Below are 27,477 nucleotides of genomic sequence, written 5' to 3'. Positions count from 1 at the left end.
CAATTACTAATGGTGAAACCAATTCACTATCAAATATAGGATATATAAATCCTGCATTCAACAATTTTTGAAGTTCTTCCTTCACAATTTCTCTTAAATTGGGATTCATTCGCCGTTGGGGTTGACAGACTGGGCGAGATCCTTCTTTAATATAAATACGATGGGTACATATTTCAGAAGAGATTCCCTTCATATCTGTGTAATCCCATGTGAATGCTTCTTTATTCTCACGAAGTAGCTTCATTAACTGTTGTGTTTCAGCATTTGTTAGATTAGGGTTTATATTTAATGTTTTGCTAGGCTCGATTTCAACTGTTATACTTTTGGAGGAGATACCAGCTGATGTCTGAGATAGATCTTCAGTTCTAAGGTTTTGCTGGGATTCAGATTCCAAGATTGTAGTCAAGTGATCATGTATTTCAGAGTTAACCAAAGAAGGTTCAGAAATAAAGTTGCTAATTAATTCATCTTCAGTTGAATCTTTAAAAGATAGAGCTTGTCCGATAGTCAAGATGGGTTGGGTCTCATCGTCCTCATAATCTAACCATACAGAGTTATCATTATTAATTATAGGTGTAGCATGAGGGTAAAGAGTAAGCTGTTTGGTTTCACATCCATTAGAGATTGTCATTGAACCTGACCTACAACTGATGAAGGCATCTATTGTAGCCAGCCAAGGTCTCCCTAAAATCAATGGATGACCCCCCAACTTTGTTTTGGTCTGTAATACAACAAAATCAGCTGGGTAGTTCCAAGATTCGACTGAAATTATCAGGTCTTCAATGACTCCTTCAGGTTTGATTGTGGAGCGGTCAGCTAGCTCTAGAATGGTTGGGGTTTCCCTAATTACATTCTTTAACTATAATAACTGTGCAGTTTCAAGTGTCATGATGTTTATTGCAGCACCCAGATCTACTAGAACTCTAGAAACAAAAGTTTTTCCAACTTGTATTGTGACCGTAGGATGACCAGGGTCACCATATTTCACAGGAGGGTTTTTTTGACATTAGAGCAGCTAGATCACCCATCACATGAACTATGAGGGGATCCTTAGCTTTTCTTCCAGGTTTCTTAATACAAATATCTCTAACAGTTCTAGCATAAATTGGTACATATCTCAGTGCTTGTAAGAGTGGAATTTTAACATATAAATTATGCAGTTCTCCTAACAGATTAAAAACAGGTGGCTCAAGTGTTTTCGTAAGAGTTAAACGTTCAGGGAATGGTGGCTCTGCTGCTTCAGTAGTTTTATTAAGAGATGTTTCAACTGTTTCAGCATTGTTATTAGAGGATGATCCAACTGTTTCAGCATTGTTATTAGATGACTTTTCTTTTCCGGTTTCTTCTTTGTCAGAATCGGAAGAAGTAATGTCATCAATAATGGGTTCAACTATTCTTCCAGAACGTAAATGAATATCATTACATTGCATAGGGGAAACAAGTTGGTTTTGAATATCAATTACCTGCAAAGCTTTATTATTATTTGGGTTGGGGTTAGGCTGTACAAGCAGCTGGGGTCTCATTGTCTGATTATTTGGTGGAGCATTTGATGGTAAGGAGAGAGATTGCTGATACTGAGGTAATTGGTTTGGAAATGGGATCTGTGGAGCTGTCCAATTTGGGTTCCATTGATTAAAATAGGATTGCTGTAGAGCCCAGGGATTCCATATTGTAGGATCAACAAAAGGAGGATTCGGTTGTTGCATGGGTGGGAAATTCATTTGATTAAAGGGTGGGTATTGCATTTGATTGAAGGGTGGGTAATTTTCTTGAAAGGGAGGACGATTATTCCAACGATTAAATGACATGTTAGAATTCGTACCTTGTCCTCGTGGTTGCTATTGCCTCCTTTGTGTGAGCAGGTACACCGCTTCAACTTCTTCTTCAGTTGGTTGCAGTGCTGCTTTTATTCCTGGCAAAGAAGGGCATTGTTGAGTCTCATGGTCCTTTTCACAGATAGTGCAAATTGGTACCTTGTCCAGGGGACATTCCCTTAGTGGGTGTTTTTCTCTACATTTAGAGCAGAAAATAGCCAGAGCAGCTTCTGCTTCTGCCTGCTTCTTTTTAACCTGCAAGGTATCAATTTGTGAAGCAAAAGAGCTTAACATTTCAGTTTTAAATTCTTCAAGTAAGTTACCTATTTCGGCCCGTGTTGCTCCTCCACTTGCTGATTTCTGGACTCTTGAGTATGTACTATCTTTGCTTTTTAGTCTACTTGCTACTCCTCTCGAACATCTTTTACAGAGATTGACAATCTCATCATATGATTCCTTAGATATGTCTCCTTTTCCAAGCATATTCAACATATCTAAACAATCATCTCGTACCCCTTTTAGCAATATTGACTTGAGAATATCCTTACTCATATCAGGATGATCAGATCGCTGCAAGTTATACTGTAGCCTTTCCACGAAGTCCTCCAGACTTTCGTCCTCCTTCTGAGTCATCTTGAATAATTCCTCCTTCCTTTCTCTTGTTCGACAATAATCTTGGTATTTGGCCAGAAATTTCTCCTTCATCTGGTCCCATGTCGTAATCACATGAGCTCCCAAGCTCATGAACCATCTTAATGCGTTTCCCTTTAATGCAGCTGGAAACAACTTCAATTTTTGAGCAGCATTAACATAGTCATAGCTTCTACACAATATATCAAATTCAAAAAGAAATTCATCAGGATCTTCTGAGGATAAACCATGGAAATTGGGTAATGCTGAAAGTGGGATATTCTTCATAGGAGTTGCTCCTCTAGGGAGATCCCCAATAGGGAATTCCAGGGTGGAGAGAGAATTCTCTCCCCTTCCTTCTACTCTGCGAAATCCACCGAAAATTCCTTCATTATTATCCTCCATTGGTTGTTTTCTTGATGTGCTTGCCCGGTCTTCGAAGTTTTCTATTGGAATTTCAATGTCCTGCACTGGTTCCTCCACTTTAATCTCTTCTATTGGTTCCTCTACTGGTCGTTCGTCTTCTTCCACTGGTTCCTCAGTATATTCTGATGGTTCTATAATCCTTTCTGGTCCCACTACTTCCTCTGTCTGATAGTCTGTCTGGGAGGAGTGTTGGGTCTGTGGCCTTCGAGAGCTCAACCTCTGGGATGTCTCAGCTTTTGAAATAATATCATCAATAAAAGTTTTTCTTCCTCCTCCTTTGCCCTTGCCGCTTGTAAGATTAACCTTCCTGTGTCCTCTCATGCATCCTGCATCTCTAAAAGAAAATCGTTAATACTTTTAAAATCCTCAGTCGCCTTCCCCGGCAACGGCGCCAAAATGTTGGTCACTTTAATTGTTTATTAATAAAACAGTCAAGTGCCACATAAATTATCAACCCGGGAAAGTCTGATTATTCAAAAGGTGACTACGTACTGTATGTACTCAATCTTAATAGTATTAAAAAGCTGTAGTATAAACAATTCACTCTCTATTAAACCCCTACTCTGTGTTACAGCAGTTACAGCCTGTTGCGGGAATAGAATAAGAACAGATAATTAATTAAAGAAAACAAGTCTGCAAAAGGGAGTGATGGCTGTCCTGTAACAAAGGATCAGAACCCTATCCTTAGAGTAAGGACTTTTAGTACCTGCCTCTGTTATCCAGTTCACCAACACACTCTGTAAATCCTAATCACCGGTGAGGCACTCATACAACATCAATCAGTTAAAAGGAAAACAGTGTTGGGTCCCTATAATACTAGTGATTACCCCATTACTATTATAGTTATACCCCTTATTTATATTGTTGTGCCCCTATTACCCCCATGTTTTTATTTCTGTGCCCCATAGAATCCCTCTATTGTTATTTTTGTGGCTTTATATTATTATTGTTAGGTCGGCTGGATTATATTGTGACTCCTTAGACTCCTATATATAGAAAGGAGGTTTTGTCATTTGTATCATCAAAGAATTGTTCATTTATGTAATGTAAAGGAGGTTTCCCCCTCGAAGAGGCTGAAATCTAAGGCCTTGATCTATCTTTTCTATCTTTTCTTGAGCTGGTTTCATAACATTTGGTATCAGAGCTTTGGATTCTAGGGTTTCGCTACTCCAAACAGGTCATCGTGGAATTTTCGCTATAACGTTTTTTCTGTGATGTTTCAGAAGTCGCAAAAAAAACCCATTTGAGAAGAAATCGCGTTGAACCTTGGGTCCGAATTTCAGAGTGTTTCGCGTGATATTTGCGGAGATATGATTTGAGGAAGTTGGTCTTTTTGCAGACTCCTGAATTACATTCAGAACAGGTGACCTAGGGAAAATCGTCATAACTTTCTCTCTGGGGATCGGATTGAAATTTCGTAAGAAGGTACAGAAAGAGGACAGACTGTAGTTTCTTGTATGTGTGTTTCAGATTCAAAGGTTGAAACAGGACTCGTGGCACATCGTACAAGTTCGCTCTACTGAACTAGTCTAAAAGCAAGTCACTGTGGGAGATTTCACATAACTCTTCCTTGGAGAATCCAATTTGGGTCAGACTTGTGGCATTGGAAAGAGGACACAGAAGGCTACTACAGGTCACAATTTTAGAACTGGATGATCCGAAATTACAGAGATACATCAGATTCAATATAAGGCTTCTATAAAGTGAAAAAAGGTGTGTAGTTTTTTTTAAATTTTTGTGTAAGCTTGGTTTAACGGAATTCAAAGGGCATAGTAAAGCATTATTATCGGTAACTGATGCCCCGAGGAAAGAAAATGCAAACACCTAGTAAGGAACCTGAAAGCTCTAGCATGACTCATGAAGAAGAGGAAGAAATGCTACATGATATATCAAAATTACAAGAACAAGTGCAACAAATGTCACGCTCACAAAAGCTAACAGAAGCTAAGATAAGTGGCGTGGAATCTAAGATAAATGGCGTGGAATCTAAGATAAAGGGCGTGGAATCTAAGATAAAGGGCATGGAAGCTAAGATGGATGATTTGAAGACAGATTTGAGGACAGATTTGAAGACAGACATGGCAGATTTGAAGACAGATTTGACAAATTTTTTACAAGAAATACTTACTAATGGTGAAAAGGTTGTAAAGGAAACTCATGATGTGAACAAAAGAAATGTTAATCATGATTCCATAGACGCTAATGTTGGATCGAAGAACCACCATATTCCAAAAATCGATATGAGGAAGTTTGATGGCAAGGATCCCGCCACATGGATATTACAGATGGAGCAGTTCTTCGATCTCAATAATGTGCAAAACACACAAAAGGTACGTATGGCAACTGTATATTTGGAACCAAATCAGTTTGTATGGTATCAATGGCTTTTCTCTCATAAAAAATTTATCACTTGGGCAATTTTTACGGAAGAATTGATAGCACATTATGAAGATACAAAAAGCAACACTTTTTTTAGCCAATTGATAAGTCTCAAACAAAAGGGTTCAGTAATGGAGCACATTGAGGAGTTCCAAAAATTGAACATAAGGGTAAAAGATATTCCAGAGGAGCATAGGATTGATGTGTTCATAGGGTCTTTAAAGGATAATATCCAACATGATGTTCGCCTTTGGGAACCTGATTCATTAGAGAAGGCATTCAGGTTAGCAAGAAAAATGGAAAGCAAAATTATGGCAACTAGGAAGCATACCATTCACAACTATATACTCCAGGAACAAAGTCTAGATGAAGAACAAATAAATCCGACCATATCTTGTAATGCATTGGCGGGAATTACCACTCCTCAAACCATCAAGATAGAAGGACAAATCAAGAAGAAAAAGGTAATAGTGTTGATTGATTCAGGAAGCACCCACAATTTTATTCATTGTAGGGTAGCAAAAGAATTGAATTGCTTCCTATATCCAGCACCAGAGTGTCAAGTGATGATTGCAAATGGAGGAACAATAAATTGCTCTGGAAAGTGCCATAATATCAAGCTATCCATGGGAGAATATGTATTGACTAGCCCAATGCTTTCCATTCCAATGGGAGGTGCTGATGTTGTACTAGGAGTCCAATGGCTACAATCCTTGGGTACAATAGCTTTTAATTTTCAAGAACTTTTCATCAAATTTTCTACGAAAGGAAAGGAAGTTGAATTAAGGGGTATTGCAGGGAAACCAGGAAAGATAATCAGCTCTAATGGTATGACAAAGCTTCTAAAAAAGGAGCAAAGAGGTGTAATTGCACAATTATGTTCGCTAGATGTTTCCACATCGAAATCATCTATTTCTCCAGATCTCCAAAAAGTCCTGGACAATCATTCCAAGGTATTTGAGACTCCCAAAGGTCTCCCACCTATGCGTGATCATGATCATGCTATTCATCTGATTCCAGGAAGTGTTCCTCCAAACATCAGGCCGTACAGATATCCCTATGTCCAAAAAAGTGAAATTGAACGTATGGTTGCAGAAATGCTAGAGGCTGGTATAATTCAACCGAGTCAAAGTTCTTTCTCTGCTCCAGTAGTATTGGTGCACAAGAAGGATGGATCATGGCGCATGTGTCCGGATTATAGGGAGCTCAACAAGCTCACTATTAAAGATAAGTTCCCCATTCCTGTCATTGATGAATTACTGGATGAATTGCATGGATCAATTTACTTCACCAAGTTGGATCTTCGTTCGGGATATCATCAAATCAGAATGAAGATTGAAGACATTCCGAAAACGACATTTAGAACTCATGAGGGTCATTATGAATTTTTGGTCATGCCTTTTGGCCTTACCAATGCACCTTCAACATTTCAAGGTTTGATGAATTCAATTTTCAAACCATTCCTTAGAAAATTTGTGTTAGTATTTTTTGATGATATACTAATCTACAGCAAGTCTTGGAAGGATCATGTTGAACATGTTGACAGGGTGCTACAACTATTGGAGGAGAAACAATTATATGCAAAAAGATCCAAATGTTTCTTTGGAGTCCAGGAGGTGGAATATTTGGGTCATATTGTATCTCATGAAGGAGTTAAGGTAGACCCTAGCAAAATTAAAGCCATTAAGGAATGGAAAATCCCCACATCCATAAAGCATCTGCGAGGATTTCTTGGGTTGACAGGGTATTATCGCAAGTTTGTTAAGAATTATGGGAGAATAGCAGCACCTCTAACAACATTATTGAAGAAAGATGCATTTTCATGGACTCCGGAAGCAACAAAGGCCTTTGAACATCTTAAAGAGGCAATGTGCCAAGCACCGGTCTTAGCTACACCGGACTTCACAAAAACCTTTATTGTGGAATGTGATGCTTCAGGAAATGGAATTGGTGCTGTTCTAATGCAAGATGAAAGACCCATTGCTTTTGAAAGTCGTCCAATCAAGGGAAAGTTTTTAAGCAAAGCTATTTATGAGAAGGAAATGTTGGCAATACTCCATGCACTTAAGAAATGGCGACCCTACCTAATGGGAAGACACTTCAAGGTAAAAACGGATCATGATAGCCTTAAATACTTTTTAGAACAAAGATTATCCTCTGAAGAGCAACAAAAGTGGGTCACAAAGATGTTGGGTTATGACTTTGAAATCATCTACAAAAAAGGGAAGCAAAATGTGGTGGCAGATGCACTCTCAAGAAAGGATGAGGATGTGGAAGCATTGTTGTGCGCCATTTCTATTATCCAACCAGATTGGATAAACGAAGCAAGGGAGGAATGGAAGAATGACGAAGAAGTGTGGGCACTTATTCGAAAGCTACAACAAGATTCCAGTACGTCTGATACATTTAGCTGGAAAAATGATTCGTTATGGTACAAAGATCGCTTATACCTCTGTAAGAATTCCCAGCTAAAACAAAAGATTCTTATGGAATTGCACACTTCTCCCTTAGGAGGGCACTCAGGATTTTTAAAAACTTACCACAGGGTTAAGAAGGAATTTTTTTGGGATGGCCTTAAATCAGATATTCAAAAGTTTGTGGCGGAATGTTTGGTTTGCCAAAAAAATAAAGTTGAAACAATTAAGACACCGGGTCTATTACAACCTTTATCCATTCCAAGCCAACGTTGGGAGGAGGTTTCAATGGATTTTATCACAGGTTTACCCAAGTCTGAGGGAAAGAGTGTCATCATGGTGGTAGTTGACAGACTTACCAAGTATGCACACTTTTGTGCATTATCACATCCATTTAAAGCCAGTACAGTTTCTACTGCATTTATGGAAACAATTCAAAAGCTACATGGAAACCCAAAGATTATTGTAAGTGACAGAGATCCCATTTTCACTGGAAATTTTTGGACAGAATTATTTTCTTGTCTTGGTACTCAGTTAGCTCATAGCTCATCTTATCATCCTCAATCTGATGGGCAAACTGAGATAGTAAACAAATGTTTGGAAGGATATCTTCGTTGCTTTGTATCTGATAAACAGACACAATGGGTCAAATGGTTGCCTCTGGCTGAATGGTGGTATAACACTTCCTTCCATACAACAACAAAAATGACCCCATTTATGGCACTTTATGGGTATCAACCACCATCCATCACATCATATTTAAGAGAAAATTCTAAGGTTCAGGCAGTGGAACATCACATCGAACATCAACAACAAGTCCTCCAACTCTTAAAGGATAACCTCGTGTTGGCACAAAATAGAATGAAACAACAGGCAGATCAACATCGCAGTGAAAGAAGTTTTGATGTAGGTGATTGGGTATTCCTACGGCTACAACCATATAAGCAAATGTCCCTAAAGCAAGCTAAGAAGGATAATAAATTATCACCAAAGTATTATGGTCCGTACAAGGTGTTGCAAAAGATTGGTACTATGGCATACAAATTGGAGCTTCCTGCAGCTTCTCGATTGCACCCAGTTTTCCATGTTTCATGTTTAAAGAAGGTTATAGGCGACAAGCTCCCAGTTCAAACAATATTGCCAGAACTTGATGAGGAAGAAAAAATTATATTGGAACCGGAAGCAGTCACAAAAACAAGAACTCGACAGCTACGAAATCGATCAATTTCAGAGTATCTTATCAAGTGGAAGAACTTATCCGCTGAAGATTCCACATGGGAGGATGAGAATTTTATGCAGAAGTATCCAGAACTACTCAAGCGTTGAGGACAACACTTTTTTGAAGGAGAGGGGCATGTTGGGTCCCTATAATACTAGTGATTACCCCATTACTATTGTAGTTATACCCCTTATTTATATTGTTGTGCCCCTATTACCCCCATGTTGTTATTTTTGTGCCCCATAGAATCCCTCTATTGTTATTTTTGTGGCTTTATATTATTATTGTTAGGTCGGCTGGATTATATTGTGACTCCTTAGACTCCTATATATAGAAAGGAGGTTTTGTCATTTGTATCATCAAAGAATTGTTCATTTATGTAATGTAAAGGAGGTTGCCCCCTCGAAGAGGTTGAATTCTAAGGCGTTGATCTATATTTTCTATCTTTTCTTGAGCTGGTTTCATAACAAACAGAGTCTCGGCAAAAATGAAATATCATTAGAAGCAGTACTCATAAATAAGATGTAAACAGAAATCACACACACAACACACAACAGAAAGGAGATGGGTGAATCTTGTGATGAATGTGGGCCCTGTCCTTCTCACAAGATTCCCCAGGACACAGAAACTAAGATGAAATACTCAAAACAAAACTTTATTCATCTGTCAATATACCATATTACAAGAAAGATTCAGTCTCATCCCTTCACTACAATTTCTGTGTTACAGCTTGTTCATCCTCTCTCTATACGTCTCTCCCCTCCTCTAATGTAGATGTCTCCTCTTTATAGAGGAGACATCTATTACAAAAGATTTTCATTATACATTCTAGTTCAACCCTTTATACCAAAAATAGGAAAATCAGTTCTTGTTAACAGAATGTTGTTACAGTCATGTGGATCATGATCATTACGACCAATGTAGTAATCGGTCGGACTCCTTTGCTGTTGCAGATTTGTTACGCAAATCTCAACTGTCTCCTCGAAGTTCGCATGATGTTCTTGCTGTTTCAGCTTCAAGGTTCGTGATGTTCTTGTTGTTTCAGCTTTGCGGTTTGCGCTGTTTCCGCTGTTTCAGCAACTACAAAATGTGGTCCTGCCAGTTAGGCAGTTTCAACAATTGTTCAGCAACTTAGTCAACTTCAAGGATCAATTATAAAAATAGCATGATTACGTGTTGAATAATTAAACATATAGCAATGAGGAGAGTTACTATATACCTTTTGGAATGATTAAGTCAAAATACTAGCAAAGGATTTCAACTAGGGGTTCAAGAGGGTAATATAATGACAAAATATAAGGTCAAAAATAGACAATATGGGATCCTAACACTAGGGAATGTTTGTTGCCTAAGGGTTTCATGTCTACTCTTGGTTTACTTATGTCACACTACTGTCAATTTATGTGACAGAGTGAAATACATAAGTTTGTGGAGTTATTAGAATAGTGTATTAAGTTAGTCACCACACACACATGTATTACATCTCATTGATCCACATGTGTGGGTTGGAGACTCATTTCTTGAGAACATTAATTGAGACTACTTTATGGCTTTAATGGTATATCTTACAAAATATATTGTTAAACATTGTGATTCATCCTTTGTTTTCCTCAAGACACTTGATAATATTGAAGTCACTCTCAAAAATCCATGGAGATGGGGAGTATAAATTACTTGTGCTAGAAATAGAATTTATAAATAGATGTTTTCCATTTGCAATATTGGAGTCATAGACATTGGATACATGGTAGTAGTCCTCAATGTCAATTAACTAAAATTATATTGTCATAATGTGAAAAGAGGTAAATATATTGGTAACCTTGATGTGTTGATCATTTCAAATAATAACCATTCCACCCAAGTATCTCTAAGCATCAATTACTACTACTCGGAAATTCCTCCCCCATCTGCTAATTATATGAGGTAGAACCTCACTTAATATTTTTGTTTCTTATATCAACATTATTGATGGGTACTTTGCATACCATTTTTCTTTTAGGTGTTTTTGTTTTCCTTTACTATTGAGGCCCCTCATGTTCCATGAGACTATATTCATCGAGAATTTACACAGAAATGAAGTATAATGTGACTAAAAAAACATGTCTCAAGATTTAAGTGCTTGGACAATTCCACTTCATGACTCCTATATTTCCTTAGCCTGGGACTGAATGGTGAACTTGATGGTCTTAAGGGAAATTGACCAATGAAAATCCAAAAAAGAGGTGACTTTTGACTTTATCACATACAATTTAATATACTAAATAAAATATCCATAACAATTTCATCAATCAATGAATCATTAAAAAAAATATCGAAAACAATTTCATCAAGCAATGAATCATTGCATTATAAAATACAATCTATAAACATTTTGGGAACGTTTTGCTAAACCATGCTCAAAAACCAACATATTTAATATTAATATTTAAAAATAATATGGAAAATAACACATTTTGATAAGTTAAATAACATATTTTCAAGCCTAAAAAATGTCACTAACAGAAAATTATAAAGCATGCAACTAATGGAAGTGACCACTCAAGGCCACCATAAGACAATTAATCTATTAAGACCAAGATTAACGGGGATAAAGATCTACAAAGAACAAAGGAAAACCTATTTTAACTTTATTGTTTTATTAGCCTGGTTCAAGATGAACATTTCAAGATATAATGAAGAACATAATTAGTTTTATTGCATTAAGAAAACCCAAGCACATTCTATAACTGAGCAAGGAAGAGATGTATAACAACCATCTCAGCGACACAACACATGGCATTAAATTACTTTTTTATATAGAATTTAAGCTCCTATCATAAAATCACAAATTTAGCATGAATGGAATGTTTAAAATCCATTTTATAAAAACAAAATATAATTTTTCTTATAGAAAAAAAAATACCAAAAACTAAATATATATTTTTAGAAAATAAAAAAATACTAAAAGTAAATATATATTAAAAAATAAACTAAAACATAAGCAAACTAGAATTTGAATTTGACACTCTTCACTTTCGGAAACTCATATGGTGGAATGTGATCTTTATCTTCATATTTAGCTTTTTCCTAAAAAATAAAAGCATATAAAAGCAGGAAAGAGCCATAAAGCATGGGGAAGCTTTTTCCTAAGCACAAAAGCATCTAAAAAGTGGAAAAGGCCATTTTTATATGGGGAAATATTATTCACCCAAAAGATTCTTCCCAAATTGAACTAATGAGGAATTTGGGAAATCTTCATAGCCTTCACTTTCCTATATATTGGAGGCTTGGCCATTCAAAAAATGATGGGAATTCTTGTATTGCTGAGATCTATGGGAGAGTTTTGGAGCTAGGAGTTGGGGGAGGTGTTGTTGCAACTACATCTGATTGTTGTAACTTTCCTCCAACTCCTTTATTAATATAGATCAGTTGTTCTTCCTTCCATATGTTTCTATTCATTCTTTACTTATTCTGTTTAACTAATGAATGTATGGGATTTTGGTTTATATTTATTTATTCAATAATGTTTATATGTTTTTGATAGTTTTGATTATCAAGATATTATGCTATGAAGGTTGCTTTATTCTCTCTCTTATGTGTAGGACCAAGCTTTGGAGCTAGCTAGGAGCACTTCCTAGCTATACTAAAAACTCCAAGAAGACCTGCATGCGAGGACTCACAAGAATTCCTTCTCTTTTTCTTTTCTATACTCTATATCTTGATCTACTAAGAATCCTGAGCCTTAGAACAACCTTTCTCTTAATTGGTCTGTCCTAGGTTTTAGGGATAAACTGAGAGGGTTTTATGTTCATCTAATCGTGCATTAAATCCTACATCAAAATGATATTTAGAAACTTTAATATATTTCACTATGTAAATGAAATTAGTAAAATGAACCCATAGAGGTTGGAAATAAAATGAAAACTTAATTAAGAAGCCAAAAGTGGATTTAACCATGGATACAAAATTGGGAGTAGAATTGGATGTTAAACTAGCCATCAAAACAAGATGCAAACAATGACACAAAAAGGGTTTTAAAGTAAAATTAAAAAAGGGTGCAACACTAGACACAAAGAAGGGAACAAAATAGGGCATATGAAAGGATACCAAATTGGAAGCAAACAAGGATGCAAAAATGGACACCAAAATGAGGATGCAAAGAATGGTGTAAAATTAGGATGCAAAAAGGATGAAAGAAAAGACACAAAACAAGATGCAAAATGGGACTAAAAAATGGTGAAACCAAGGATGTCAAAAATGATGCATAACTAGATGAAAATTCAAACTAAAATCTAGGTGAAAAATGAGATGCAAATGTGGACACAAAATGTGGCAGAAAAAAGGATGCAAATTTGGATGCCAAAAAAGATGCAAAATTAGATACCAAAATGGATGAAAAATTGGACATAAAAAATGGTGCAAAATTGGACACAAAAGAAGAAAAATGGTGCAAAAATGGGCATAAAAATTGCTCAAATTTGGATGCAAATTGAGATGCAACATTGGATGTAAAATGAGGTGCAACAAATCATTCAAAACTTGGTGCAAAAACAAATGCAAAAGTAGACGAAAAAAATGGCTCAAAATTGAACATGACAATAGACACAAAATGGGATGCAAAGGTGGATGCAACATATGGTTCAACATAGGATGCAAATTTAGATGCTCAAAAGGATGCAAAATTGGATGCAAGAAATGGTGTTAAAAATGATGCTAAATTGGACGCAACAAATGATGCAAAATTAGATTCAAAATGTGGTGCAAAATAGGATGCAAAAAAGGGAGATAAATAAAACGCAAAAGTAGATGCAAAAAATGGTGAAAAAATGCATGCAAAATTTGGCATTAAATCAAATTCAACATATGGTGCAAAATTGGATGGAAAAAATGGTGTAAAAAAGGCAGAAAAAACTAGCACAAAAATAGATGTAAAAATAAGTACAAAATTAGAAGCAAAAAATGGCATGAGACCAGATGCAAAAATTGGCACAAACTAGATGTAAAAAAAGGCACTAAATCAGATGCCAAAGATGGTGTAAAATTCGATGCAAATTACGACACAAAACTAGAAGCAAAGAATGCCACAAAAGAGGAAGTAAAAAATGATGCAAAAATAGATGCAAAAAATGGAAAAAAACTAGAAGAAAAACCTGTTGTAAAACCAAATGAAAATCTTGGTGCAAAATGTGATGCAAAAAATGATGGAAAATTTGGCGTAAAAAAGATGCAAAATTTGGTGCAAAAAAGGACGCTTTAAAAATTGTACAATAGAGCCAAATTTAGCACCAGGCTGCTCATCCCAATTGAGAAAAAAATGCACTAAAATCTGGTGCTAAATCTGGCGCAAATTGCATGTTTTGTTGTAGTGCAGGTGTCGACTCATCGCTTAAGGCTCCGAAGAACAAAGGTGAAGGAGATGGAAGCGATCACTTTCAAGACATTTGTGATGCAGATAAGGTACAAAAAAATTGTAGATTGTTTTTTATGATTTTGGAGAACCAAAAGCTCCTCATTGGGGAGGATTGATCCAGGTGGCTCCAGAGACACACACGAGACAAAGAGGGCTTATGAACGCTTGAAAATCAAAGTGTTCAGAATTATTTTGACCCATGACCAGAGCATAGATCTCATCGTCATGATCACGGTAGTGTGAACGGTTCGTCAATCCGAGCTCGTATGAGGGAGAACGAGGCAGTCAAAGTTCTAGTCAAAGTTGGGATGTGGGCCAGGTTTAAGTGTCCTACAATTTGACCAACCCCAGGGCATGAAACCTAGCTCCCGAAAACGGTCGAAATTGTGCCCTCGTTAATTTGCCCAGTATCCCTTATTTTCTAAAAAAATTGGAAAACCACCATATTGCTAATAAAATAAAAAAATATAGTATGGTGGCGGGCCACCACCCCTGCCACCCCCAAAACTCTATAATAGAAAATAAATTATTTAAAGGCCAACGGCCCATGACCACCGCCGGCCTAACTGCAACACTGTTCAAATTATCAAAGGTTGGGTGGGCGACCATGACACCGCCACACCCTTCTCTTATATATTAACCATATTAAAATTAATTGAGGTGGGCGCGGGCCACCTCCGGTGGACCCAGCCCACAGCCCCCAACCTTTTACCGTATGTCATGTAATGCGGGGCCCGCAGGTATCGAGCCCGCACCAGCCACGTGGTCTAGCCCGCCACCGTGCTTCGGCCCCATGTAACGCCAAAACTGTCTACAACCAACCATTAATACAATGCAGCGCCGAAACTCAAGGTAATATGGAGGGGGGTTATAGGGAGCGGGCCACCGGACCGGTGGACCCGCCCCTATTTTGGGCTAAAACAAAACTATAAGGTAATAAAAATAGGGAGGGACGGGACTTGATCCCTCGACCCCTCCTCAACGATTTCCCTTACTTGCCAACGCACCAACGGCCTCATTGAGTAATCTGCCCACCGAATTTAAATAAGCCTTCATTTGCACAGTGAGTGGGAGGAGATGGAGGAACCAGGAAAGAGCACGGAAAACAAGGCAGATTTCATATTTAATTAATTTTTATGTAAGTGGAACCATCACTGAGCAAAATTTCCAGGAGGGTGAAATTTTCGCAGTGTCCAAATTGAACAAACTTTATGTCGATCTTACACCTCTCAGCGAAATGAACCCGATGGTGCAGTCAATTTCCTAATATGAGCAACCGATTTGCAGAGGATATGGAGGAGGGAATCTTTTAGGAATCTAAGGGGAATCTAAAAGATTCCTTAAGACCTATATTTTCATTTTCTCAGAATTCAGAAATTTGACAGTTGATTTTGCACTATTCGACACCAAAAATCTGATGGTGTGTTCAGATTTTCCATTTTCTCATTTCATTTTTTGGCCACTTTTCTAAGTGGAGTGCTGGTGTCCGCATTCATGTGCGAGCAGCCATTTCCATGAGATTTGATGCAACGAGGTTGACGGTACGACCACCTTCAGCAGTTTGACATCCGCTTCTTCAGATAGCCCCAGGATATGAGGTATATGTAGTGTATTCATGTACTTCTTTTGCTATGCATTATGCTGCACAGATCCTTGTTTGATGTTTGATGTGGGATCTTGTTCCTTACTTGTTTTCATAATTCCTACTTGATGTGACGCAAAATCATTTGTAAGATGTACTTGTTGTCATTATTCTTCATGTTGTGTTTTGAGATCCCTTTGTTGTATGTTGATGGGATACTCATGTGTCGCTATGTATGTTTGCATTGAGATCCCTTTTATGCCATATTTGCAGGATGCTCATGATCATCATGCATGAGTTTAGGTCATACTAATAGGAGTCTTTTTTGAATGAGAGTTCCTACAACGGAACATCTCTTGGAGCCACTCCTGTGTGAGGGAATTTTCCTTGTATGATAGCGACATCATCTCTTATGTACATCATCACTATTGATAGTACTTAATGCAGTGGCCTACACCATCTTGGCACCGGGGCCCAGAGACATAGTCCCTCTTGGACGAACTTCATTATCAATGACTTATGTTTTTATGTTGTTTATGATTGACATGTTCCTCTTCTTTACAGCATGCACATGTATTCATTTATGTTCTTTTAAAAATTCAATCTAACACATTACGAAAGTAAAAGGTCTTGGAAGGGTCCTTTGTCACACCCAGACTCGGATCATAGTCCTAGGTCCTACCATACTACTATTCGTCTGAACATTTTGTTGTTCATCCCTTGGTACAACCCTTTTAGCTTCAAGCTACGCACAACTATACTACTTAAGTAAGGAAAAAACTAACCATGCAAACTGTTGGGCTAATTTATCAACACAAGTATTTCATTATCAATCTAGGTTTGTAGAACTTGGAGGCATGTCCAAAATGTATGGATATTAGATGTAGTCAATGTTAGAAGATAAAATATGAAGAACTAAGGAAATACATATTATAAATATAAATCTAATTAAGTAATTTCTATTCACTTATGCAATATATGTGAGATGAAGTGGCTCTTAACTTAGGAGAACCAATTGTGTCCTTCTTCTACAATATTACTTCATGAATAGAAATAAAAAATCATTAATTGACAACAGCTTAAGATGCACAAAGAAATAATGAAAGAGGCTCCTAACTTAGGAGGTCCTTGCTATTCCTCATCAAAAATTCATTCCTCATAATGCTATTGTTAGAAAATTGGAATTTCATAAAATTACTTGAAAGCAAGAAGGACGAACTTTAGTTTTTATTCATTAATCCAATAGAAGGAGGGTTCAACTTGAACACTGGGTTGTCCCTTCATACAAAGATGATAAATAAACCAATATTCATCAGCAAACATAAATCATCATACATAAAATCAAGTAAACAAGTCTGAAGCAAATCAAGTAAAGAAATTTGAAGCAACTAGTTTATGAAAATCAAGCTAGATTAACCATGAAGTGTACTTAGCTTGGAGTGGGAACCCGCCACCCTTTCCTTGCACACTTTGTTGTGTTGTGTGATATTTTTTCCACAACTAGCCCACATAATTAACCGGGGGGTTAGAAAGGGGGCAGAGCCCCCCCTTCATTGCGCCAATTATGTAGCGGGGGGTGTCACAAGGGGTTGAGGGGTGCAGGTAACCCCACTCTATGGGGTACGGGGCAGCGCCCCGGAAAATTTTGGTTTTGGACTTTATGTTAGGTTGGGTGGACCTACCTATGGTTGTGTGCATGATTTTCGGTCCATGGTTTTGGACACGATGGTTTTCGGTCCATGGTTTTGGACACGATGGTTTTCGGTCCATGGTATTGGATGCTTTGGCATTTATAAATATGTATTGTAACATTGAAAGGAACATAATGAAAAATCACGTTGGTAGTCCCAGTTTTGGGATACAGGGGAAAATCTCTGTGTATATGTGTTTTATGTGTTATGCTCTTGCATTGTTTATTTTCTGTGTTTTAGAATTCATATGCAGGTCATTTCTGTACGGGGTTAAAACCTACACACTTGAAGAGATTATCATCTACTGCAAATTTAGTCAATCATCCACACCATTGAATAGCAAAATGAAGGTAAAATAGGTTCCTCAAATTAACTCAAAGTATTCAGATGTCTCAATATAAAATTATACAAATTCTACATACCATAAGCCTTTAAAGTTTTGGCTTAAATAGAAGATTATGAAACAAATTGATCTGAATTATCTCTAACAACTATATCTATCCATATCCACTTATCAAACTTGAACTCATCCAAACTATCACTAAAAATATGGAAAATCCCATGAAATCATAAAACTGCCCTATTTCTTAGGGATTTCCTGAATCAATGGTCCTGTTTGACTAGCTTTGACAGAGCCTGATTAAGCTTGGTTTGACCGAACCAATAGGAGTTAGTTCAATCCTAGTTTCCAAGCTTTCCAGAAATGTATTCAGCTCGTGCCCAAGTGTCTTGAAAATATGACATTCATATAGCCATTATGGGAATTTATGATTCTATCCAAAAATGCACTTGAAATTCAATTTTCATAAAAACATCTAAATATTTCAAAATTAAATTTATATACCTGAATATGCATAAATACATCAAAATGAGGTGTATGTGATGGAAAATGTAGAAATTAAGTATGTTTTCTTAAGAAAAACTGGACCAAAAACGAGGGTCAACAGAAACCTCTTGAAATCAAAGGGGAAACAACAAGCAAACTTTGAAAAAACAAGCACCCACACTACCCTTATACAATTCATAAAACTGATGGGAAGATGTATATAATACATAATTGAGAAATCAAACAACTTTTTGAAGGCTAATGTACATAGTGATATAGACACAATAACTACAGTTAAAGAGCCAAGAAAATGTAAAAATTCACAAAGGAAGCACCCACCCCAACCTTCATTAATTGAACTAGAAATTGATGGAAGATGTATAGTACACATAATTAGAGAAGCTAAACAACATTTTTTAGGGTCAACATGTATGTTGACCTAGAGTCTAGACACAATAACTACAAACATTTTTAACCACTAAATGTTGTAGGTTGCACACTTTTGGGCTTCTTCTAACTGCTTCTCAAGAGTCAAAACTCACTAGAAATAACCATGTTCGAGATATGAAGCACTTGAAGTAACCTTCCATCTAAATAGAATGACTATTTTCTGAGGAAAACAATATGAATAGAAAATTTGAAATCTTTGGGATCTTGTGATATTTATGGAAACCCATCACATTTGGGAGATTCAATAAATTCAAAAACATAAAATACTAGGAAAGTACTTCCATATTGAATGTTAAACATCTACATTGAAGGAGATTCAAGAAAATTATATATTAGAGGATTTTGGTATACAAAAATTGATAGTCAAAACCTTAGTGTGCTTTATTGATTCCAATATACTTTTAACATCTTTTCCTACATGATTAAGTAATGATTGTGGCAAGATTTACTTATAAGGTACAATTTTGGAAAGCACAGAGACACAACCAACTAAAAACCTCACATTTTATGGGAATATCAACATTGAGGTATTGAAATTATCAGGACCTTGTAAACTTAACAAATGCAATTTGAAGACTCAAGAAGAGCATAATGGGTACTTGACAGAGCCTCAAATGAATATTAGTGAGAAACAACTAGTCCTCTCTCAAATTTCTGGAATTAGTATTGTGGTATTGAAATTACCAAGGCTTATGTAACTTGGAGACTAAAGAAGAATGTAAAAATTACTTAGAGGAACCTCAAAAGAATCAATGCATAACATCTCGTCCTCATTATTAAGATCTTCCAAAAAATTATAATTTTTAAAAACCACACTTACTTTATGAAAAACTACATCTTTTGAAAGAAAATTTTAATTATTTCCGAGTACAATGTTTTGATAACTATAATTTCAAGCATTGCGAGGTGGTGTTAGTAATGTCACATGTAAATGTTAGTCGATAAAATCAGTCGACGACTTAGTGGGAAGCCACTGTGAATAATGGAAATTAACAATTTGGCCAAGCTCATTATTAAGCGCTTGCAAAAACTAAAACTTTATTAAACCACATTAAATTTATGAAAGCCTACACCGTTGAAAAGAAATTCTATTTATTTTCTAGTATAATGTTTTGAAAACAATATTGTTAGGTGTTGCTAGGTGTTGATAGTAACGTCACATGTAAGTGTTGGCGGGTAATGTTGACAGAAGTCAGTTGACTACTTAGTGGGAGGTGACTATGACAATTCCTAGTGTATTGTGTTTTTAGTGAATGTGCTTGGTAGAGAACACACACTTTTTGGGAGGATAAAATCACTTTTTTGGCTTACACGCTAGTTTCCATCTCCTTGCTCAAGAAAGAAGTGTAACATTTTTGGTGGAGGAACATTCATCACTCTGTTCAATGATTTTACTGATGACCTTGTTTTTTCTATTCAAGCTATTCATTATTGATATTTTGGTACATATGGAGAGTAGAAAATGTTCCAACTAATATATAGATAATCCTAGAATTTGAGTGACTACTTATCCAACTATTTATATATATTTTTTTCCTTTATATTTTCTTCAAAACAGACACAAAAATATCTTGAAGAGTACATACTTTTTTATCGTCTTTGTACTTTCCCAAAACTAACAAAAAATATAACTTGAAGAGCATATACAATGTTCATATAACCTTTTATTCTCTTTGTATTTTCCCCAAAACTGACACAAAAGATAACTTGAGGAGCATACAGACCCTTATTGGTTCAGTGTCAAGGTATAGATTGTTATTTCCAATACAACTTGATTAGTGTGAGAAACAAACTTGTCCAACTTATTTCCATAGGAAATTCGAGCAACGACATGTGGAAAGAACAAGTTAGTATTGAAATTTATTGAAACATAATTGATAACGATTTGAAGAAATTTTTAGAATACATTAACAGTTCATATAGAAATCTTCAGGACTTGGGTAGAAAAGCTAATATATCCATTGATAGCAATATGGATCATTTTTCAGAATACATGAACATTTCATTTAGTGATATTCATAACTTGTAGAAATTCCATTATATCCAAAAATTACTTTGTGAAGGGAGGGAAAAATGTCATTCAACTCAACAACATATATGATTTGGGCTACATCCAAGTCTGTCAGATTCAACCGTTATTTGTTAAAATCATGCCCATTTGCCTCACTCTGAATCATTAGAGAAATAATTTAAAGACTTTTCAAATAGTTATTGTATAACAAATGCTCTCACCTACAGTAGAATCACAATTGGACGAGATCGAAATAGACCAGAAATATATTTTATGTAGCCCATACATTGTATCACATAACCAAAGATAAGAGCAGCACCAACATAACACCCACCAATCAAAATATTCTACTATGAAAAAGAGAGAACTCCAACTTCATATCCTATTCATTGTATCACATAAACATAGATAAGAGCAGGTCCAACATAACACCCATTTGGGAATTAAGTATCCTTAATAAAAAAAAGAAGGAAACTAGTGTCTTCGACAATGCAAAGCTTATGGATCCTTAATCAAAAAAGGAAATTGATGTCCTGGGAAATGCAAATCTTATGGATCCTGAATGAAACTGGTGATGTGGGAAATGTACCCATTATCATTAGTTTTTATCAAAATCTTCTATTGTACAAAGAAAGATAATAGCAGAAACTCTTGACACCATTCACAAGGAGGAAACACAGTGGTGTGTAATTATGAAATTCCTAGATTAATATGCCACCAAGAACACATTCTACCCACCTAGAGGCAAAATCCTTTTAAATCTTGATGGGTATAATGCAGGTCAACACCCAAATAGAGGCAACAACCTTTAGATATGCACAGTTATGGTTGTTCTATCCAATGTGCATTTAAACAAGGGACTGTAACTTATTGCTCCTTGAAACAGTCTACAAGAAGTACAAAACCAACAAATATTGTTCTTAGCATAAAATTTGAACACAAAATAAAAATAAGGAAATCATATAACTATAGTAGTTTCACTAACATCCACAATATTCAGAATGATAATTCTAGTTTCATAATACATAACTTTGTACATTCTTAAAATAATCTTTTATTCTTGATCTAGTGAGATATTGACATGTACAAGATAAAACCCGGGCATCTAACTGAAGGAGAACCATTAAAAACTCTTTGATGCATTTATTTCCTTCAGAAGAAAATATGGAAAAGATGCTAAAAGTCAGGAACTCTTGGAAACTTCCAACAAATTCCTCAATTGTTACCCTCCCTTGAACTGATCCAAAACCTTCCATTTGAAAAAACAACTATATGGATTAGCAAAAAACCCTAAAGTTTGAGACTCTGAGTTCCCTTATTCAATTTCCAATGACCTCTGCCACCTCTACCACCTCTGCAAGTATTCTTAGCTTTTCCTATTTTTCCATTTCCCTCGTGACTCTTCTACTTTTCTTCTGTGAGGTCTTGTCATTTTTTGGAGCTTACGGTACTTATTCTGTTAACAACCCCTCCTTATCTCTGGCAGACCCTACTTCATTTTCATCTTCAATGTGAATAGGCTCCTTAAGCTTGGGATTCATTTTAACTTTCAATCCCAACCTTAGTTTGTTTGTGGGTCTAGTTCTTGGCCTCCTTGAATATTTTGTTCTATGGACACATTCCTTAGGATCTTCACTCTTCTTTTTGCCTTCCTCCATGGTCTCATGTTCCTTAGTCTCTTATACTTATGATTGGTGTCCTTTAATCCTCCTTCTATAAACCCTAGGGATTTTTATCCTATTTGGGTTTTCGTATGTTTGTTGAGCAACTTGTTGACTACTCTCAGCCTAGATATCAAGATGTTCTCCTTATTAGTCCTTCTGGGAAAGGGGTGTCCCAATATCATCCTCCTCGGTTGTTGTGCTTTCTTGTTCATTTCATGGGTGTATAGGATCCAAATCAAACCATGGTATTGTACATCATTCGGGTACCAAAAAATCCTTTTTATTGCACAAGACACCATCTTAAAATGTAAATAATGTTGAAAATGGATAGTAAAATGAACAACAAATCCAAGAACACAACACCCCCACCCAAGAAGGCTATCAAGCATCTCAGAAAAAAAGGAGAAAAAGAAACTAAAATACACACAAATGGGAAAAAGATCTAATGTCTAAGGGACCAGGATCTAAAGGAAATAAGCTGCTAAAAATGGGGTTGACAACCAACAAAAATCAGAGGTGAAAAATGTTGCAAAAGGATAGGCAAGAAGCTCCAAAACCCAGGATGCACAAGGGGATCCTAATTCGATAAGGCAACACTAAACTCTAAAGGGAGTAAAATGATGAAAAAACCTATCCAAAGTATAAATACCCCAAGTTGGATTCATTGTAATCAATTCAAGTTTGTGTGATCAATAGAAGAGCAACAACTCATATTGTTTGTGTGTGTGTCTTCCAATTTGTGCCTTTCCTCCTCTACCTATCCATCACCAATCTCACCATGAGGGCGAGCTCGTCTAAGCACCACTCAGATCGCACATATGTGGGAGAAAGAATAGAAATATTGAGATAGGTGAGTTAAATGGTAAGCTCTATTTGGTGAGTAATCTTGAATCCCTGTTCCATTTTTTATTCGTGCAGAAAAAATCTAAATCCACATGAAACAAGGAAATTGTAGAGAGAGTTGGCGAAGGTCTCTTTCACATCAAGCTATGTTGATTTAGAAATAAATCATAAAAGGGACCATAATGAAAGTCTTCTAATACAATTCCTTCTTCAAATCCCCTCTTCGTCTTTCATATCCATTCATTTATATAGTAAAATAAACAGTTAAAAATGAGCAACTACATATCATGTACCTCTTATTCTACTATATTGGATTAATATAGTGTGGAAAGCTCACCTATGATTCTTGTCCATGATGAAACTGCTTATTTCTGAAATATGGCACATAAAATCTCTCCACTACTTAATAGTTTGTGGATCATATATGTTGTGCTTTTCGTAGTGTCACAGGGCTTTAGCGTATGCTCCATTATTGTTTTCGTTAGTCCCTTTGACTTGACGTAGTAAACAAGAAGGAAAATGCCTGAGAACAAGCACATCCATGCACCATTTTGGTTGCGCATAATTTGGAGTAACAATAATGAAGTGAACAGAGACAACAAACATAACGTCTTCTATTTAAAGAATATTTCTCCTTAAACAAGAAGTTTGGTTTGTTTATTAACACCTGCAAGTTACGATATCTAAGGAAACTATAAAGTTTTGTAGCGAAGGTGTTCACATCTAGGTCACAATAATTGTAATCGAGAAGGCTAATGAATGCGCAATAGCGGAATTGAGAAGTTGACACAAAGCAAGAGGCCTTGGAGGAGGAAGTACATTCTTCATGATGAGGAGCGTATGTCACATGGTGCTCTATTGAAGTTTAACAGATACAGGAAATGATCTTAAGATGATGCTCAATGTACAGTGTAACCATGGTTGTATTTCTTGTTTCAAATAGAAATTCCCATAACTCTTTGTAGATCTGCCCTCCCATGGCCATTTTTCTTGTTTCAATTGCCATAACTCTCTGTAGATCTACCCTCCCATGGCCATTTTTCTTGTTTCAAAAAGAAATTCTCCAATAATAGGCACGCACTTATTATCAATAATAGAGCTCCATCCTTGGTGGCTTAGATACCCAATGACAAGTGTGAGACAATTCACACGTTCGGACACCCAACTTCAACCCACTTGCCCCTGGTCATGGGTTCTAGTCTCGAATCCAGAAATGGATATTGCTCCCCTCCAAGCCAAGAGCCAAAGAGATTTCAATCACCTCCACTCAGGAAATTCGCTCGCAATTGTTTGGGTAGAGTGATATATAGAAACCCGCAAATGCATTTCAAAACCTAAAAACAATAAAACGAAATGTGAATTTTACCATTATAAATTATGTGAATTTTATCTTATTAATTTTCATTTTCTTTAAAATTTGATTATTTTTTATATTATATTAAGTAAAAAACACATTTATAGGAATAAATATATTAACTACTCCTTGTTTTATAGAAACAAAGTATCGTAAATAAAAAAATATCTTTAGATATTTTTTATTAATTATTTCAAAAAATATATGTAATTAAGATTATGCCGCTTAAATATAATTTGAATTTAGCAATATATGTGCTTAATATAATGACTCTTAAACATTAATTGGCATTATAGGGGTACACACTTTAACAAAATTTCCCCGTAATTTTGTAATTTCAAGACCTTTCTTTTGTTCCCCTTATGTTCATAGGTTCATGCAATCTCCATCTAGTTATTCCAGTAAGACTAACACATGACTTATTCGTGTCTTGATCCAGGAGGATTCAGGAGGATTGATCGAGGTGGATCTTCAAAAAGTACCAGTGGCATGGTAAAAGGATCAAAACTTAAAGTGACATAATTTAGATAAATTTAACATCGGATCAAAGTTCTTGTCATCCTGATTCCAACGGTGCGAACGACACTCAAATCTGAGTTCATATGAAGAAGTTAGAGCAAGTCAAAGTTCAAGTTTAACTTGTCTAGGTGGCAAGAGGAGATGACGTGGCAAAAGTCTCAGCGAATGGGGAAGTGTCAAATGGCAGGCTGCCATTGGTCCTGCATTTCACTTATCGCAGAGGAAGATGTTGCGGCTTAAGGAGAATCAGCCCCAGCAGGATCCCAATTGCAATTGCGATATCACATATCGCAGATTGGAGGAGACAATGGATAAGAATTGGCCCCAGCAGGATCCTGATTGTGATTGCGATATCACATATGGATCAGAGGTGGTACCAATGTTTAAGAATCGGTCCGTGTTAGCGCAAGACACAGGTTTGGGTTGATATTCGTTGATGGAAAGACACCGATTACAATTTGTGGATGTGATATGTTATACACTGTGATTAATCACCCCCGGCGGGTCCGCTGTATCGCAGGATGCTCGAAGGTTTCTCCCCCCCCCCGATTGCGGGGAATGCCAATAGTCATGCCGCCAAGTTTAAATGCATAGTTAAAAGGGGTTTTCTATATTTAAAAGGGGTTTCACCATATTTGTATAAATTTTGGTTTCCACGTATCATACAGGTCTGAGATCCCTGGTCTTAAGACAATCCTGCTTGCTTAACTTGGTTATTTGTTTCAGAACTACCCGGGTATTGAGGATTTACCGCCCGCTTATATATATAAGACCATCTGTATAGCGAGAGGGAGGTAGAGGAAAGAGAAACAAATTTACAGAGATGAGCAGCGGCACCTACCCTTGGCAGGTGGTCAGAACCTTGCTTCCAAAAATCAGAAGGTTCCGAGAGGGTGCAGAAAGCCCGATTATCCAAATTGGGTGTTCGGATAGGCGATTCTGCATGATTTTTCACCAGGAAGTCAATGGTGTTGTCTTTCTCTAGAGTTGGGCTCTCCATTTGTCATCTATCTTCTATATTGGAGGTATAGGGATGTTTATGTAAAAATCTTCTTGTACTTCTCTCTTTCCATGTCATTTAATGAATGAAGGCCTCCCCACTATTGAGCAAGGCCCGAAGATGTAGTCCAAATTGGATGAACTCCGTAATCAAATCTCTGTGTCTCGACATCATGTGTCATTATGTCTCTTTTATCTTCATTTTATATGCTTATGTTCCATGGTTTATATGTGCTTTGTTTCATGTAATTCTGATGCAACTATAAGAAAAAAAATCCTAGATCACGTGGTATCAGAGCAGGGCTTAGTTGATGCAAATTGCATGAGTGCGCTAACCAGAAATAAGCCTCAAAGAACGTGCATCATGAAAAGGAGACATGGTGGATGTTGAAGCTCATTGGGAAGAGAAGCGGTCTTGTTGCTGATAGGAAATTGTGTGCTTGAGTGACAGAATATGCAGCCATGGAAGATGATAAAGAAATGCACAAAGCCTTCTTGAGGATATCTAATTGGTAGACATCATGTATGGCACGTATGAGAAAAGAAGGGAGGAGGAGAAAGGAATATCCGAAAGTGATGCTTCATCCAAATCTTCCGATGCTTATGCATCTTATTCACTACCTTCCTCGTCTTCTCATCCCTCAAATGAGGAGATTAACCAGAGGCTTCAAGGAGAGGATGCCGAATTAGAGAGGCTACTATGGGAAGTGAAAGAGGAGAAATAGAGGTTTCTATGCCAGCTGCAAGCTAAGGATGAAGCTTTGGAAAAGATTCAACATAACTCCTGTGAGGTAAAGAGAAATTATTTGACTCTGTGTATTTTCCCTGATAACGATTTCACCTCTTTTGAAGAACATACTACAGGTATCAGCTCCAAACTATTAAAAAGAATAGGGTGTGAGGGGAAAGGCCTCGGCATTAATGTCCAAGGCATCATAAAACCCATTAAGGTAGCAGAATTACCTCGACATACAGGACTTGGGTATGTCAAAAAGGATATTGGGGAATGCGCTAAAATAGCCAACGAACCACCAATGACAGATGATGAGAAGACCTCATCAGTTCTTTCCAACTTGACAATGGAGGTAAAAGATGTTGATTTCCCTTCAGTTTCATCTTCACATAGTATAATTTTTGTTGGAAATGTGGAGATACCAATTACAGGGACAAACATGATACTCCTTACTAGGACGAGGTATAAGGAAGAAGAAGGACTTGGTGTTAAAAGCCAAGGCATAACTCAACCATTGGAGGTTGAGCAAAGACC

The 27,477-nt window shown here is 36.6% G+C and overlaps 1 pseudogene; it reads right to left on the bottom strand.

Moving 5' to 3' along the window:
* Window positions 1–27,477, bottom strand: part of LOC149215930 (heterogeneous nuclear ribonucleoprotein 1-like) — a 307,019-nt pseudogene that overhangs the window by 15,608 nt on the left and 263,934 nt on the right.

This window comes from Pinus tabuliformis, chromosome 1_1, assembly GCF_031772625.1.
Source record: "Pinus tabuliformis cultivar Carrire ecotype Pingquan chromosome 1_1, CPIR1, whole genome shotgun sequence".
In the NCBI taxonomy this organism is placed as follows: domain Eukaryota; kingdom Viridiplantae; phylum Streptophyta; class Pinopsida; order Pinales; family Pinaceae; genus Pinus; species Pinus tabuliformis.
This window is presented reverse-complemented; position numbering and strand designations above follow the sequence as displayed.